General features: G+C 43.9%; 2 protein-coding genes across 16 annotated transcripts in view; one reads left to right on the forward strand and one right to left on the reverse strand.

The window, feature by feature from the left end:
• The window catches only part of TMEM218 (transmembrane protein 218), a 31,590-nt gene extending 29,232 nt beyond the window's left edge, over window positions 1-2,358 (reverse strand). For 3 of the 7 annotated variants that reach the window (XM_003992532.4, XR_006586080.1, XR_002145429.2), the window contains exon 1: window positions 2,131-2,250. The gene's annotated coding sequence lies outside the window, so the exon portion shown is untranslated. Of the gene's footprint in view, window positions 1-1,210; window positions 1,316-1,501; window positions 1,535-2,130 lie in introns of those variants that run through there. The other 4 variants (XM_006936765.5, XM_003992531.5, XM_006936766.5 and 1 more) reach the window with 4 other exon arrangements.
• Window positions 2,359-2,528: 170 nt separating this feature from the next.
• PKNOX2 (PBX/knotted 1 homeobox 2) overlaps window positions 2,529-15,845 on the forward strand; it is a 316,891-nt gene continuing 303,574 nt past the window's right edge. For 3 of the 9 annotated variants that reach the window (XM_023239269.2, XM_019811510.3, XM_045038498.1), the window contains exons 1-2: window positions 2,535-3,336; window positions 8,259-8,398. The gene's annotated coding sequence lies outside the window, so the exon portion shown is untranslated. Of the gene's footprint in view, window positions 3,337-6,847; window positions 6,901-8,258; window positions 8,399-15,845 lie in introns of all 9 variants that reach the window. The other 6 variants (XM_019811508.3, XM_023239268.2, XR_002736140.2 and 3 more) reach the window with 4 other exon arrangements.

The raw sequence follows: 15,845 nt of genomic DNA on the forward strand, positions 1-15,845 counted from the left end.
GCCTTACCTGTGAAAATGGAAAGGGGTTGAGAGAAAAGGTGTTAGAGAAGACTCAGGTTTCCTGCTTGGTTGACTGAGCTGACTTGTACTACCTTAACAAGGTAACTAGTTAAGTTTAATTGCTGCTGTCTTGGATATTGCACAAATAACCTGTAAAACTTGGACCAACTCTAACACCTAGAATACAGGGCAAGTGGTAGCTGAAGCTGGTTCTATTAGAAACATTGTGCTTCAATCCCCCATGGAAGCTTAAATGTTCATGAGACATTGGGGTCCATATAGGACATGGCTTTAAAGTAAGGAGATAAATATCCCCAAGTTCTTATAGGAATGAGGTTCATCACAGGGTGCCTGGGTGGCTCGGTCAGTTAAGCATCTAACTTCGGCTCAGGTCATGATCTCAGGGTTCGTAGGTTCTAGCCCTGGTTTGGGCTCTGTGCTAATGGCTCGGAGCCTGGAGCCTGCGTGGGATTCTGTGTCTCCCTCTCTCTCTGCCCTTCCCCCACTCGCACTCTGTCTCTCTCTCTCTCTCAAAAATAAAGATTAAAAAAAAATTTTAAAAATAAGAATGAGGTTCATCACTTTATAACCAATCTATACATTTTCGCACTAAAGCTTGGAAAGGAAAGGCTGGATATAGCATATAGAGTGCTGTTATGGGAAAGGAGTGAACATCTAGTCATTTTACACTGTTAAATTCAGCGTGGAAATAATGCTTGTAATAAAATATGTATTATAAATATGCAAAATGATTAAAACCATGGTGTTTTTGATTAATGTCCAGGACTTTTTCAAACCTGGAGAATGGATGGTTTCGCCAACCTGGTTTCCAAAGTCCATTTACCTAAGTCTATGGCATTTAAAGCAGGTAGACTAGAATCAGAGTAAAATAATGTCTCTATTTGAACACCCTGTTTAGTAGCTGACCAGCAGAACAGTTATGAGGCCAATTTCCCCCCTCTGTGCTCATGCTGTGAGGTCCTTCTTTGGAAAGAGATTGCCCAAAACTTTAAGAGGTACATAGAGTGCAGTCCTCATTCATTTACCATTGGTTCTTCATACCCTTTCATGCAGCTCTCAGAGAAAACTGATAGAGGCATACGTTAAGGTGCCTGACCCCTGCATGTACAGCCTTATAGATTAAAAATACACTGTTCACCACCGCTGTCAATCATGTGAGAATAATAATGGCCATTACAAGATGACTTACAGTTCAATACAAATGTGGATTCCATACAAGGTAACTTGGCCCTAGTGCTGCTGGTGGTGGGAGATAGGTAGTTCACCCATTCCTGGACTGTCACTGGCTCAAGCCCTTGAAGGCAGAAATCAGGGATTACAGGGGTGAATGGCCCTTCTTCGAGGATTCCTTTTCCCTTTCCTTTATAGCCTTCCAAACCTTCAACTATAATGCGGGGGGGGGGGGGGGGAATCATTTATTTTTCTACATTAAACATTCCACTATGGCTTTAATTTTAATATATTAGGATAATGCTCTCACCTTTGTAATTAAGTAGAACGCAAGTCTGGGAAAAATCAATCGTGGAGCTACCTAAATGCCATCCATATGACATCATCTCAACGCACTGAGAGAAAAAGGGGATCGATGGATCCAGATCTCGTCCTCCCACCTCCTTTCCTGGGTGGTGTTTGGACTTGAAGGTACCATAGCGACTATTAGCTGCATCACCATGGGCTCTCCGGACAGCAGCACCCCAGTGCTGGAGCGTCAATACCCCAGGAACCAGGGCTCTAGCGTCTCTCCCCAGCCCTGTAGCTGGTTCAAACTGGCGCAGGAAAACCTCGCCCCCAGGTCTCATTTGAAGAATGTTCGCCCAGCTACCTCCCAGACTGGAAAGATGAAGGTCTCGATCACAAGGTATTGGAATCAGGCACTGACATTTCACTTTCTTAGGAGCATGAAAATTAAACCATTCCTTCTTTCCTAATTAATTTCCCAATTAAGTATTTATTAGCCACCGGGCCTCGGGTCCAGATCTACGCTAAGGGTAAGGGTGCTCTGAGAGTCCACGCACAGCCACCCACCCACGCTTTCTTCCATACTCCTCAGCCCCAGCCTCCGCCATTCTCCCTTCTCAGCCGCCCCCACTTTTCCCACCTCCCCCTCACCTGGCTCTCCTTCTCCCAGGTCCCCTACTCACACCTCACTGTCCGGCCAGTTCCAGCCCACAGGGGCTTTGATCTACTTACGACGAATCACAAGTGGGTTTTCATCCAGGCGATTCCAGATCCGCTAATCAGCGCCACTCTTTCAACGCCCAGTTTCCTTCTTATTTGCTTACGTCCACAGGGCCTCCAGGCAACGCGGAGCGGGGTGGGTGGGCACGTCGCTCTTCTTTACGCCCTCCGATTGGTCGGTGCTTTTGGTCGAGGCTCAAGTTAGATTGGGTCAAGGCAGTCCTGACTCCGCCCCCGTCCCATCCCGTTGTCAATCATACTATCCTTTAGGTAACCCACAGGACCATTGGTCAGTCCTGCCTGGGGGCGGGTTGTCAGGCGAGGGAGAGCTGCTTCTCTCGGCCTCGCTGTTACCATGGAGACCGTACAGCCAGGTTGCGTAGCGCAGGAAGGCGACCCCTTCCCCTCATCGGAAAGTCCGGAGATTTGTACAGCAATCTATACGTTAATGTCTGTTTCGGATTCTGATAGACATCTCAGTCCCCGACACAGTGGTTCGGGTGGGGCTCGGGACTCTGGGGGCAAGTCAGATTAGGCCTCGGAGAGGTGGGGTGAGGCCCAGTCATTAAGGGTCCCTAAACCCCACCCCCACCCCGCGAAGGGAACAGAGGCCGAAGCACAAGTTGTGACAGCATCATGTTTTCATTTGTCCTTACCTCGCCCTATTTTATTTGGGTTCTTCTTCCGTCAGCCCTAGGAAGTAGACTATGGCAAGGGTCATTTTTCTCATGGGGCAGACTGAGGAAGCAAGGTCGGGGTCATAAAGTAAATCTGTAGCCACACCTCCAGGCAGCTGGAACTGCACTTACCTAACTGCAGACTAAAACTTGCCGTGATTTTGCTCCAAAGCTATGTATGGCTGTTAGACCAAAACATCCATAAATCAGGCCAACCAAAGGAAATAGGACAGAGGACGCATGCTCCACTGCTGAATCAGGAAGCGAAAACAGACAACAATCAAAACAAACAATACCAAATTTGAGAACTACAGTATCTGAACCTTTGACCTGAGACAAAATTCTGAAACATCGTGAAGCAAACCATTCTTGGAACACTGAATCTGTGATTTAGGGAATTTAGCTCCCAGGTCATAGCTTTATGAGTAAAATGGAAGAAGATGGTTGAATTCCACTGAATGTAAGTCTCAAATTTACTCTACTTTCGAGGTTTCGTTTGTAGTCCTATGTCTTAACCAACTACTTCTTATGTGTTTAACAACATCACCACTGGCCCAATGAGAAGCTTTGAGGTGAAGAAAGCCATTGTTTGAATTAATTCATTCCATTGGAATTGAGTGTTAATGTAGCTAGGCACTGGTAGGGACTCTGAGGGTGCAAAAAAATACCATGTGATTCCTGCCTTCCTTAACAGGCTATTGTGTTGTTACCACCAACAGCATATGAAACACTTAGGAAACACTTTTAGAGAAAATATAACGTGCTAAACTTAAATGCTCCCCAAGATAATAATAATACTTCATATTTGCAGAGCATTTTGTAGTTTTCAGAGCACATCTTCGCTTGTATTATTTGGGGGAAATATTGTTTTGGCTGGAGTTAATGGGGGTCTTCATGATATAGCTAGAACTAATGCTGGGTCCCGGCATATGGGTAGGAATAGAAAAGGTGGAACAGAGATGGAAGGGAATCCAGGGAGAGAAAATAGTCCGAACAAAGAGTTGGAGATGAGGAGGACTGAGTGTCTGGAGAACAATTTGGAGACTGGTGTAAGCTAGAGTGGAGGCAAATAATGGAAAAAACACTGTTTATTTTATTTTTTAATGTGAAATTTATTGTCAAATTGGTTTCCATACAACACCCAGTGCTCATCCCAACAGGTGCCCTCCTCAATGCCCATCACCCACCCTCCCCTCCCTCCCACCCCCCAAAAGAACACTGTTTAGACCAACTGGTCAGGACCAGTTCTTCGTATTTTGGGGGAGAGAGTGTTTAAAAGTTTGAGATTGGGAAAGTTGACCTTCTTCTATGTCTATTGATCAGGCTGACTTAATTATAAATTAAGAATAAGGCATGACTGAGAAGGCCCTCCAGAGCTCTTACATCTTCCTGAATGGATATAACATTTTCGGTTTTCTCTCCCATCAAGGGACCTGCCCTGCAAGCCCCATCCCTATTTCACCCCCCTAACTGGGACAAGGTATGAGTTTTCTGATTAAATAATGATAATCTACCTCTCATTGATATTGGGAGAAGTGCTGTCACCATAGCACTCCATCTTTTGCCATCTCTTAATCAAAGTTCACTCTAGAGAAGATTGATTACTTGACTATCCAATCTTTCTCTTTTCACAAATTGTTTCCTGTGTCAAGTGTTACACAGTGCCTCTCCACGTGGCTTCAAATCTCTGCTGTGTATGTATTGCTAATACTGTGCTTATACATAGGTGATATATGCCTATTATTTAATTACAATTTTCTTTCCTCCTAAACAAACCAAAAAGCTCGAGCAATAACAATAAAAACCAGTGTCTTATTTTCCTCTTTTTTAAACGTGTAAAATCATTTGTTATGCTATCTGATAGAGGTAGGGTAGCAAAAAGAGGTCATCAGGATGTGGCGTGCACGGAGTGATTTCAGGAGAAGACATAGAGTTGTCTGGTTCATTTTATAGTCATTTTTTTTTCTGCCAGAGAGTCCTGAATTTTTTATGTACATTTTCTGATGTGTGATTATGTGAGCATTTCTGTAGGTCTGAAAATGTACCCAAAACTTAAGTAATTGTTGGCTATTAGCTGAGACGCAAAAGCGACTATTGTTCTATCCTGCTAATTAGGCAACTGGGTAAACAAAAATTTCCCCCCGTACTATTGTCTGTTGTTGAACGCAAGTTACTGGCTTTTCAAGCTCATCCAGAATCATCATCATGGTTTTCCAGCTCATAATATTTACCTGATGCTGTAGACCAGGGGTCAGCAAACTGTGATCTGGGGGTCCAATCTGACCTGCCATCTATTTTTTGTAAGACCTGCAAGCTAGGAATGAATTTTATGTTTTTAAATGGTTGGGGGAGAAAAAAAAGAGAAAGGTGTGAAAATGATATGAAATTCAAGTCTCAGTGTCTATAAGTAAGGTTGTATTGGAACACGGGCATGTTTGCACAGTATCTATGGTGGCTTTCACTTCACAACAGCAGAGCTGAGTAATTAATACAGAGACTGTATGGCCCGTAAACCTAAAATACTTATTGCTGAGCCCTTAGGAAAATGTTTTGAGCCTTACTGTCTTAGAAGTCTCTAATGAATCAAGTCCCATGGAATGTTGGAACTGAAACAGACTTTGGGAATCATGTTAATAAAAAGCAAAACAAAACAAAAACAGCACTGATAGAGATAAGTTATTCCTTGGCCTAAAATCGTACAGTCAGTGAACAGAGCTAGTACTAGAATCCTGGTTCCATTGGCCCAAGGTTTCTTTCATCCATGCTGAGTCTTTTCCCATGTAGAGCTTATCTTTCTTAGGATGGAATAGGTGTTGTATACTCCGGAGGCAAGGAGAATTCATCACATCTTTCCAAATTTTGATTTCATGTCTCATCTGGACAAATACAGTGCACTATGACCAATTTATGGATACTTGGACTTTCATTATTTCTGCCAATATGATGGTGTCTTCTCTTTTCCATTTTTTCTCATTTCTCAAAAGATGTATTACCATCATGAAAAACGTTCTCACTTCCATGCTCTTTTTCTCTTTTAAAAAATCTCTTTCTGCTTCAACAAAGGAATTCAGAGGTGGCTGAGTTTCTACCCCAGTCTAAGTTTCTTCAGGGAGATGAGGATGGTTAAGAAGCCGTAGGACACAGTTATTACTCTGAAGTATGTGGATGGACCGCATGTGTGGAAAGGGAAGGGGGGTGTCCACAGTCCCCCGGAATGGCAACAGTTAGTGTGTATGTGCATATGTAGGCTTTCCTGGGGGGAGTATCCATATCTTAAGATTTTTAAGAGCCCGAGACCCCAAGAAGAATTACAGATCTATAAAAAGAGACGTGTTTGGGGCAGAAAGCTACTCAGACGTGTGACAGGGGAGACTGATCTGGGCTCTAATGTCTGTGAGACCTCAGCTGATACGAGGGAAAAACTCTGTGCCCACTTACATCAGCCCACCCAAGTTTTTTTTACCTTCTCTGGTGCTCATAGAGGTGATAAAAATTCATCAGATTCACATAACGATTGAACTCAGATGGTGATGAAATCCCAGTATCATTCTCTCCAAAGAATGTTCTGATTAATAGAAACTGCAGAGGAACTAATTTTATGAAAATAGCAAATGGGATTGTTTTAGCTGAAGCAAGCCGGGAGAGCGGGTGCTGAAGCCGAGCGGAAGATGCCGACAGCCCCATTGTGTAGAGCTGACGGCTGCAATCTGGCCGTTTTATTTATTAAATGTCTTTCCGCTGTACATTATGAAACCTGGATTCTGGGAGAGGAGGGAGCAGACAGAATAAGACAATAGGATCAAAAGCAAACCTGGACAGCTTCCTTCAGCATCACTGTAGCCCTGTGTCTTGTGAAAGCCTCTGCTTCCCCTGGTTTAGAGAAGAAGGTGAGTTCCCTCTTTGGTGGGACTCAGAAATGGATGAGACGAGTAACAGGTTTTTGATTTTGAATTATTTGTCTGTCGTTACAGATCAGGATGTCCCTCAGAAAATTCAACCTGTTGGCTCAGCAACTGAGAGCCAGGTATTTTGTCTATTTTCTGAAAGGACCGCTTTGCCCATACAAGGAAGAAGTTGTTCTGCTTTAACATTAAGAAATAACAAATTAGGAGTGCCAGGGTGGCTCAGTCGGTTAAGTATCTGACTTTGTCTCAGGTCATGATCTCGTGGTTCACAAGTTCGAGCCCCACGTCAGGCCCTGTGCTGACAGCTTGGAGCCTGGAGCCTGCCTCGGATTCTGTGTCTTCCTCTCTCTCTGCCCCTCATACTCTGTCTGTCTCTCTCTCTGAAAAATAAATAAAATACTTAAAAAAAAAAAAAAAAAGAAATACCAAATTAAATGTTTTAGTATATTCAGCTGCCTAAAGATGGGGTCCATTTGGCTTTTTTGATACTTGGGAAGGTTTTTCATGCTGGAGGAGTTCTAAGGTCTGTTTCTTAAGCTGAAGAACAGGAAGTGGCTGGTTGGCAGAGGGGCCATTGAATTCGGATTATGCTAGTAATCATTTGAAAAGCTGGAGTTCTGGAAAATAGAGGAGTAGCTGGGCTAAAGGGCAAGAGGCTCTGTTTCCTGGTAGGGCAGTGCCTACCTATTGGCTCAAGGCAAGTGATCATTTGTCATGAGTACGGATGCCTAAGGGTAGGGCCATTCATTCATGTGTTCATTCATCTGCAAATGTTTAGACTGAGTATTACCGGATGGCTTGCACTGTTGCAGCCTGAGGGGATAAAGAATGCACAAAAAAGTCCCTGCTCTCATGGCACTTACATTCTAATGGGAGAAGCCAGATAAGCAACAAATAAACATGTAAAATACCTGCTGGTTTCAAGTGCTATGAGGATGAAAAGGAGGATACAGGAATAAAGAATAATGAAGGGGTGGGTAGGTTGAGGGGTGTTATTTTACACAGGGTAGTAAAGGAAGACCTCTCTGCTGAGGTGATGTCTTAGCAGCGACCTGAAGGAAGTGAGAGAGTGAAGAGCCAATGCCCAAGCAGACAAAAGGCCCTGGGGGGTGGGGGGGGAGGTCTGCAGGAGGCCTTGTAGGGCCCCGGGGCTTTCCCCTGAGAGACATGGGAAGCATCTGGAGGATTTTTGAGCAGAGGGGCGACTTGATCTGACTTGCCAAAAAACAACAACAGGAGTATGCCAAATACTAGTCAGTACAATCTATGGTCAGAATGAGGCCTGATTCCATCATACCAAGCCCTTAACCAGCTTTTGGTGATTCCTCCCCAGAGTGTGGAGTGAGAAGGCTCATTCCATTTCTCCTCGTCTCTCGTGGGCGTGGATTTCTTTGTTCTTTGTAAACTGGCATCCTCTCCTGGAGAGTGCCAAGGGTGATGATAAGGTGGAGTTTAATGTCCCTTTGTTCTCCTACAGACTGAGAGGAGGCTATAGAGCATCGAACAGCAGGAAGAGCTGTTACCACTGTTGCCACTGGCCCTAGCCTCTGGGTTCACAGTCCAGCCATTCTCTCTGTGAAGCTGACATAAAGCGACCAACAGCAAGAGAAGGAGTCCGTGAGTTCTGATTTCCTCAACTCTTGTGAAGGAGGAGAGGCCGGCAGCCCGAGAGGCACATACCAGGCAGCTGCTGGGTGGATATATATGGCAAAACTCAGCTGGATCCTGTACAGGAACATTTGGTGGGTGGGGGAAGGAAACCCACGATGCTTTATGGGCAAGTGTGAGAGTATTAGAAGAACCATGGGGTTTCTGGATTAGCAGATGTCTTGAGGCATTGTTACAGCCCATGACAGGCCTGAGCCCCATGCTTCCTTACAAGAGAGAAAGTTCACTGTGCCCAGAAGCAGCTGAAAAATGCTCCGGTCGGGCTGACGTCACTGAACCGCCAGTGAACACTCAGTCTGTTCCATCAGGGCATTTCAGAACAGGGTCAAGCTGAGGCTGCAGGCAGTGTAGTCACAAGTTCTTAGGCTCTGAGTGAGAAGAGATGGCCAGAATGGAGGGATTTTGAAATATGAACACAAATCTTATTTGAGCTCTCAGCTACTCAGATTGAAAGGCTTTTTATAGATTGGTGCTGGGTTCCGGGGTTGAAAGACCTACTACTTAGGAAGGACATCTAAGAGGTAAGTCAGGATTAGGAATATAGTTCTCTGAGAAGCCACACAAATACCTAGGTATGGCCCAGCTTGAAAGGGTAGTCTCATAAATATTCCACATTTTTTTGTTGTTGTTGGCAAGAACCCCTGTCCTTAAGGAGGAAGAGAAGCCTTGAGGATTTCAGCTCTGGGATTTTCTGCCCCAGAACCGTGTTTTGCTAACCTTTGGGGCACCATGCCAAACTATCCTCCATAGAAAATATTAACATGAGTTTGCTACACAAACTCAGAGGCCCTGAGGGCAGTAGATGTGATTTAAGTTAATCTAATAAATAAATGATGATAAATAGAATTGGTTCTTTGATTGCTTTGCCAAAATATTCCCCCAGTTGAGATAGGAGAGTCAGGGAGTATGTTAAGTGGGGGGACAAGGAGAAGAAAGAAGAAAGGAGTGACAAAGGGCAGGAGGCTTGAGGAATGAAGACAGTGAAGCCAGATTCCTTAAAGAAGAAGAAAGCACAATGTGTAATTATTTAGGTGGTCCACGGTTGAGAAGGATGGCCATTCCCAGAATTGGTCATTTCTCTAAACCCTCTGTTTCTGGCGATGATTGCCTATTTAGTAAACTCTGCATTCTGCCTGACCCCTTGGTCATGTTTTGACCTAAGGAATAAAGGCCTGATGCAATTCACTTCCAAAACTGAACATCTGCCCTCCATCAGGCAGTGTTCTAGAAATGGGAGGTATGGAGATGGGACATAGTCTTTTTCTTCAAATTGTTTACATTCTGTTGTTTGAGACAAACAAGAAAAAATGCTCCGTGCTATAAAGGCTACATCAGAGGGAAATATGGGGCGCTTCCTAAGTATAGGGCAGTATATAGAGGAGTCAGGGAAGGTTGATACTTGAACTGGGTCTTTATGGATGACTGGAAATTAGCCGCAGAGGATAAGAAGGAGAGGGTTCTGGGCACAAAGAATGGCACATGCAAATATTTAGCAGTTTGAGAGCGAATAGCAAATAGGTGACAGGTGAGGAGTTCAGAGTGTCCGTGGTATGGAATGGGCTGGGGCTGAAGGCATGGGAGGTGGGTAAAAGCAGAAGATGAAGGGGGGAGGTCACTGGGATCTGTGTCATGAAGGGCTTGTATGACATGATGAGGAATTTAGACACCCTGCAGATTCTGATGAGCCACTGAGAGATTTCACAAGGAAAGGTATTTATATTTTGTATATATAAACCATCTCTTCTGTAAGTCTCATATAGATATTTACTTAGTTATCTGGCCTCCACTTGAATATGTTCAGGGTTGGAGAGCTCTCAACCTCCCGAGGCTGCCCCCATGATTGTTGGATGGCTGTATTTGTAGCAACATATAAAAGGCCACTTCTAAAATATTTGAAGATACCAATGAAACCTTCCCTTAGTTTTTAGCTTCCCAAGTAAAGCACACACAGAGTTCTTCTGTTCTTGTTTCATTTCATTGTTTCTAGACTCCTTTACCTTCCTGGTCACAGAGATTTGAATGAACTGTGATTTGTTTGTTTGCTTTTAGGCTGGACTTGAACTGTGGCGTATTTAGAATCTGGTGCTAGAATTCCTCATAATGCATCACATAAGCTTGCAGTACAGTGGCACTCTTACTGCTTCTTTTGAGCTGGATACTCCACAACCATCAGGGACTCCAGTGTCCTTAGAATGTTACTGGTCACATCTCACTGTTTGCTTTTAAAGCTTATGATTAACTGAAGCTTCTAACTCTTCTGCACATTTATTACTGCCAAGTGAAATCTCTATCCTATGTGCAATTTATTTTTGAAATCTAAATATAGAACTTTACATTTATTTCAATTTTATCTTGTTAGTTTTCTAGAGTACTAGATTCCAGCCTATTAGATTTATTGTTAAAGTCTTGATTCTTTCCCCTATGACATTAGTATCCTAGCACATTTGATAAACTTTCTTTGTATGTAAGTTGGATTACTATTAAAAATGTCGTCTAGGGACACCTGGGTGGCACAGTCAGTTAAACGTCTGACTTTGGCTTGGGTCATGATCTCACAGTTCGGGAGTCTGAGCCCCACATCGGGCTCTCTGCTGTCAGTACGGAGTCTGCTTCAGATTCTCTCTCTCCCTCTCTCTCTGCCCCTCTCCTACTCACATGTGCCTTCTCTCTCAAAAATAAATAAACATTAAAACAAGTGTTGTCTAGGGGGTGCCTGGGTGGCTCAGTTGGTTAAGTGTCCAACTTGGGCTCAGGTCATGATCTCACTGCTTGTGGGTTTGAGCCCCATGTGGGGCTCTGTGCTTACAGCTCAAAGCCTGGAGCCTGCTTTGGATTTTGTGCCTTCCTGTTTCTCTGCCCATCCCCCACTTGCACTTTGTCTCTGTCTCTTTCTTTCAAAAATAAATAAACATTAAAAAAATGTTGTCTAGCATAAAACTTGGCAGCATTGAAAAATCTCCTTCCTGTCTGGGTATATATTCAGACAGCTTCAGTTTTGCCTAAGGACACATTCTATTTTATTTTAAAAAAAATGTTTATTTGTTTTGGCGGGGGGGAGAGAGAGAGAGAGAGAAGCATGGAGAGAGAGGGAGAGAGAGAATCCCAAGCAGACTCAACACTCAGCAAGGAACCAGCCACGGAGCTGGATCTCACAGTAGTGAGATCATGGCCGGAGCTGACATACTTAACCAACTGAGCCACCCAGGGCCCACCCCACCCCGACACATTTTACAACATTATGCATAATGATAACTTTGAAGATATATGTGTTTGGCATTTACTCCCATTCAATCAACAAATGTTTATTGTTGACCCCCTAACTGCTAGGTTCTGTGTTAGGTGGTGAGGCCACAAAAATGATCAAGATATTGTTCTCACCTTAAAGAGCTCACAGTTTAGCAGAGATGATAACCACATAAGCATCAGCTCCAAATTTAATATGTGTATAATTTAAATATGTAATTTATGTTAGAGGTATATACATTTTTTCAATGTAAAATATAATAGATATCATATATATTATATCATATTCCACATTAGCAATATAAGCAGAGTTTACAGAGGACCTGGAGAAAGGAGAGATTAAGATAAGCCAACCATGGAGAAGTGAATGTCTTTGGAATGGTTCAGAAAGAGCAAACTCCTAATGGGGGTGGAATGCCAGGTTCAGGGAAATGAGTGACAGGAAACAAGATGGCGTATGAAGGGTCTCAAATACCATGAGTTTGGGCTTCATTCTGTAGCTAACTCAGAAGTCTTTCAGTAAGAAAATCAATAACATGATCTGATTTATCAATTTCATAACTCTACAGGGAAATGAGTTCATTTTGGCAAAATTTATTCTTAGTGAACCTGTGTGGGCTCTCATTACCTGACCGTTAAGCATCTATGTAATAAGCACCTCGATCTTTCTGTGTATGTTTTGCTTCTACTTCTTTAGCTTCTATGTGTTTCCTGACTGCTGCTTTGACCTTTGGCCTCTTGCCTTTTTTTCTCCTTAGGCATTTGTGTCCTGCATTTTGTTGGTCTATTTGTTCACCTGCAGCCTGCTCTGACCTTTACTGTTTAATGTGTCCTCTGGCTGTGGCTTCTGAGCCCCAGCAATTCTCTGACTCTTAGAGTGGTGTTGCCTCCACTTTGGCTTGCTCACCTGCTTTCATTTCCCCAGGGGCTCCCATAACCTCTGCGTGTTTGGTTCCGTCTTGTTCTAACCCGGTCTCATCCTTTGCACTGCCATCTTTATCTCAGTTCTTCTATTCTAGCTCCCTGATCTGCAAGTTGTACCTGTTTGCTCACTGTGGTTTCAGTTCTGGTGATAACATGTAATCTTTCCTTTCAAGGAGCTGTATGGTGCCCTTGAAGAGACAGGACTAACATGCAAGAAATTGTATAAATTATAGTTGATTGACTGACTGGATGTATTCACTAAAGGCATGAGTTTAGAGAAAAGATTGAACTGGGAAATTCAAGAACCTTGAGAGGAATGGTCTTTTCCAGTCAACTTCGTTTTTTAGAAGGTTTGGATATTTGAGACACAAACCTTTCTTTGGAAGGAGGGGAAATGTAGGGCGGGACTTCCTGTGGACTTCCCCATGATTGGCTCCAAAGCTGCTTATCTTAGAGGAGCTACCTTTTCTGTGCCATCTAGTGGTGGTTGCTACCAGAAGCCTTACGCGCCTCGAGGAGAGAGCAATTTAACGCCATTTCCAGCTTAAGCACCATATCTACGGGGCGTGAAATTAGTTCCAGCAAGCAGCAAATTTGCTGCTAATAAAAATATTTAGCGATTCACTTGTCTTTAAATCAGCAGCAGAATATTCTTTTACTTGCATCAATGCTTGTTTCTTCCAATTCTAATATTTGATAATCGAGCTAGTGTTGTTTAGCTAAAGCCATGATATAGCAAGTTCTTCAGGTCTGCAGAAATTTGGGTTTCCTGAGAAGGAATTTTTGTCTCTCTCTTTGGGTTAGAATAGGCCTGGGTGCTCTTTGGATCATGGAGATGGAACACTGTCACTGGGCTGGGGGTCTAGGATAAGTTTTCATTTTCTTCTGTCTGCCAATATTACCTCCCGAGTCATTGCATGTGGAGAATCTGGGGCACGAAGAGAGGATGTGATTTCCATCTTGTGTTTAGACACAGCTTTACTCTGTCTCGGTGCCAAACTCATTTTAATTTCTTTTCTGTCTCTTTTGCCTCCATCTACTTCAGAGTGAGGGTAATCTAAATAGTGAAGAGATATTGTAAAATATTAAAACTTCTTTTTCATTTATTCAACAAATATTGACAGGGCACCTACCATATACATTCATTGCTGTAGGTCTTTCTTTGGATGAGAAGTGTCCCAAGAAGCCTCCGTGATGGCTGGGTGAGAGGCTGACCTGGCTGGTGACTCCTCTTCTCCAGCTCACTGGGACAGTGGGTCTCCTAGACTCCTCTATTTTTCTTTTCCTTATGGAGCTCCTAGAAGAAGCAAAGGGCAGCAGGCATTATATTTCTCTGCTCTTAGTTAACCTAAGGGTCTAAACAGATCACTTCAAAGTCCAAATCAGAGGTACCCTGGGGACTCTGCCTTCGGCCCCAGAGGAGCCCTGGCTGGATCATCTTTCTTTATGTCCTGGTAGAACACAGTTTTGATCATCCTGACAGGAAATCAAGATGCAGTCAGCTTCAGACATGCACAACTGTATCCTTCTCAGAAATCAGGCAACATGAAGGGTTCATGAACACAGGCCTCTTGGTTAAGAAAGGGACCAGGACAGGCCTGGTAACAGGGAGATAGAATCAAAGACAAAGTAAACCAGCTAGCTAACATAACTTCGGTGTTAGAGCTACAGAGGGGGTGGATCAGAGAAAGGAAATGACATCAGGGAATGGCATTAGGCAGTGGCCAAGGGACTAACATGGAGACTTGGGAAGGGGAGAAGCCCTCAGTGTATAGCCGTCGGAGGTGCAGAGGTTTGGGGACCAAAGCCTCAGGGCTCTATCCTTGGCCTTTTCTCTCAGGTAACCTGACTCTGATTAAGCTCCTTCTCCCTCTTGATGTTAGAAGAACAGATGGATTTTACTTCTTGTCCCAGGTCCTCTTACTACAGCATGAGAAGGCTGGGATAGTAACTCTTGTAAAGGGCTGAGAGATGCTTCCCAGAAGGATACTATGATGAAAATCTGGATTTCTGGAGAGCATGATACATTTAAGTTAGACAAAGCAAGACTTTTCTTTTTTTTTTTTTTTTCAACGTTTATTTATTTTGAGGACAGAGAGAGACAGAGCATGAATGGGGGAGGGGCAGAGAGAGAGGGAGACACAGAATCGGAAACAGGCTCCAGGCTCTGAGCCATCAGCCCAGAGCCTGATGCGGGGCTTGAACTCACGGACCGTGAGATCGTGACCTGGCTGAAGTCGGACGCTCAACCGACTACGCCACCCAGGCGCCCCAAAGCAAGACTTTTCTAATGGCAAGAGATATAAGATCAGATTAAGTGGAGGCTCTTGCCCTGAATGAGGTTTGTAACCCCCATCATGCTGTCATCTCAAAATCCCAAATATTTATTAGTCAGTGAGGGTCGACTGAAGATCCTAGTATTTAAAATCTTTATGATTTTTAAATATGTTTATTTTTTTATTTGGAGAGAGAGAGAGGTCATGAGTGGGGGGAGGGGGAGAGAGAGAAGGAGAGAGAATCCCAAGCAGGCTCTGCATTGTCAGCACAGAGCTTAATGCAGGGCTTGATCCCACAAACCATGAAATCATGACCTGAACTGAGATCAAGAGTCGGACACTTAACCAACTAGGCCACCCAGGCACCCCTAAAACGGTCATGATTTTATCATAGCTGCAGAGTAAACAGGAGTCATCAAATGTGAATTATCTGGGAAATACACAAAATGACTAGAAGAACAAGCTCTATCTAATAAGTACTTAAGCAACAACCAGAATCATGAGCAGGAGGAAAAACCCTAAATGATTTAGTAATTCAAACTGAAATAAAAACATTCTCCAATGCCGGACCTGTCTTTCTCATATGTCAATATGTAATCAAGAAAGACTTTCTGAGAGTGAGTGTACAAGGAAAACAGGTGACTCGGAGGATGCAGATTGAATGGGGTCAAGGGCAGCTAGGATGGGGCAGAGCATGAGACCCCTGGGGTTGGGGGGAGTGGAGAGGAGCCAGATAACAGAGACATGAGAAGAACCAGAGAGAAAGGAAGGAGCTGGAAGATGGATGGCCTAGAGTCTTCTGTGAGCCCCTTGACCTAGAGGAGGAGCTGACAGAGGCTGGGGAGAGGAATAATGGGGTCAGAGCAGGAATGCAGTCTTTCTCTGCTGGATATCCTGGTCCCTGTGCCCCCTCTCGCTGCCCCCCCACCTCGAGTCCTTCAGGTAAGCTGTTT

The sequence above is a fragment of the Felis catus genome, chromosome D1 (genome assembly GCF_018350175.1).
Source record: "Felis catus isolate Fca126 chromosome D1, F.catus_Fca126_mat1.0, whole genome shotgun sequence".
Classification (NCBI taxonomy): domain Eukaryota; kingdom Metazoa; phylum Chordata; class Mammalia; order Carnivora; family Felidae; genus Felis; species Felis catus.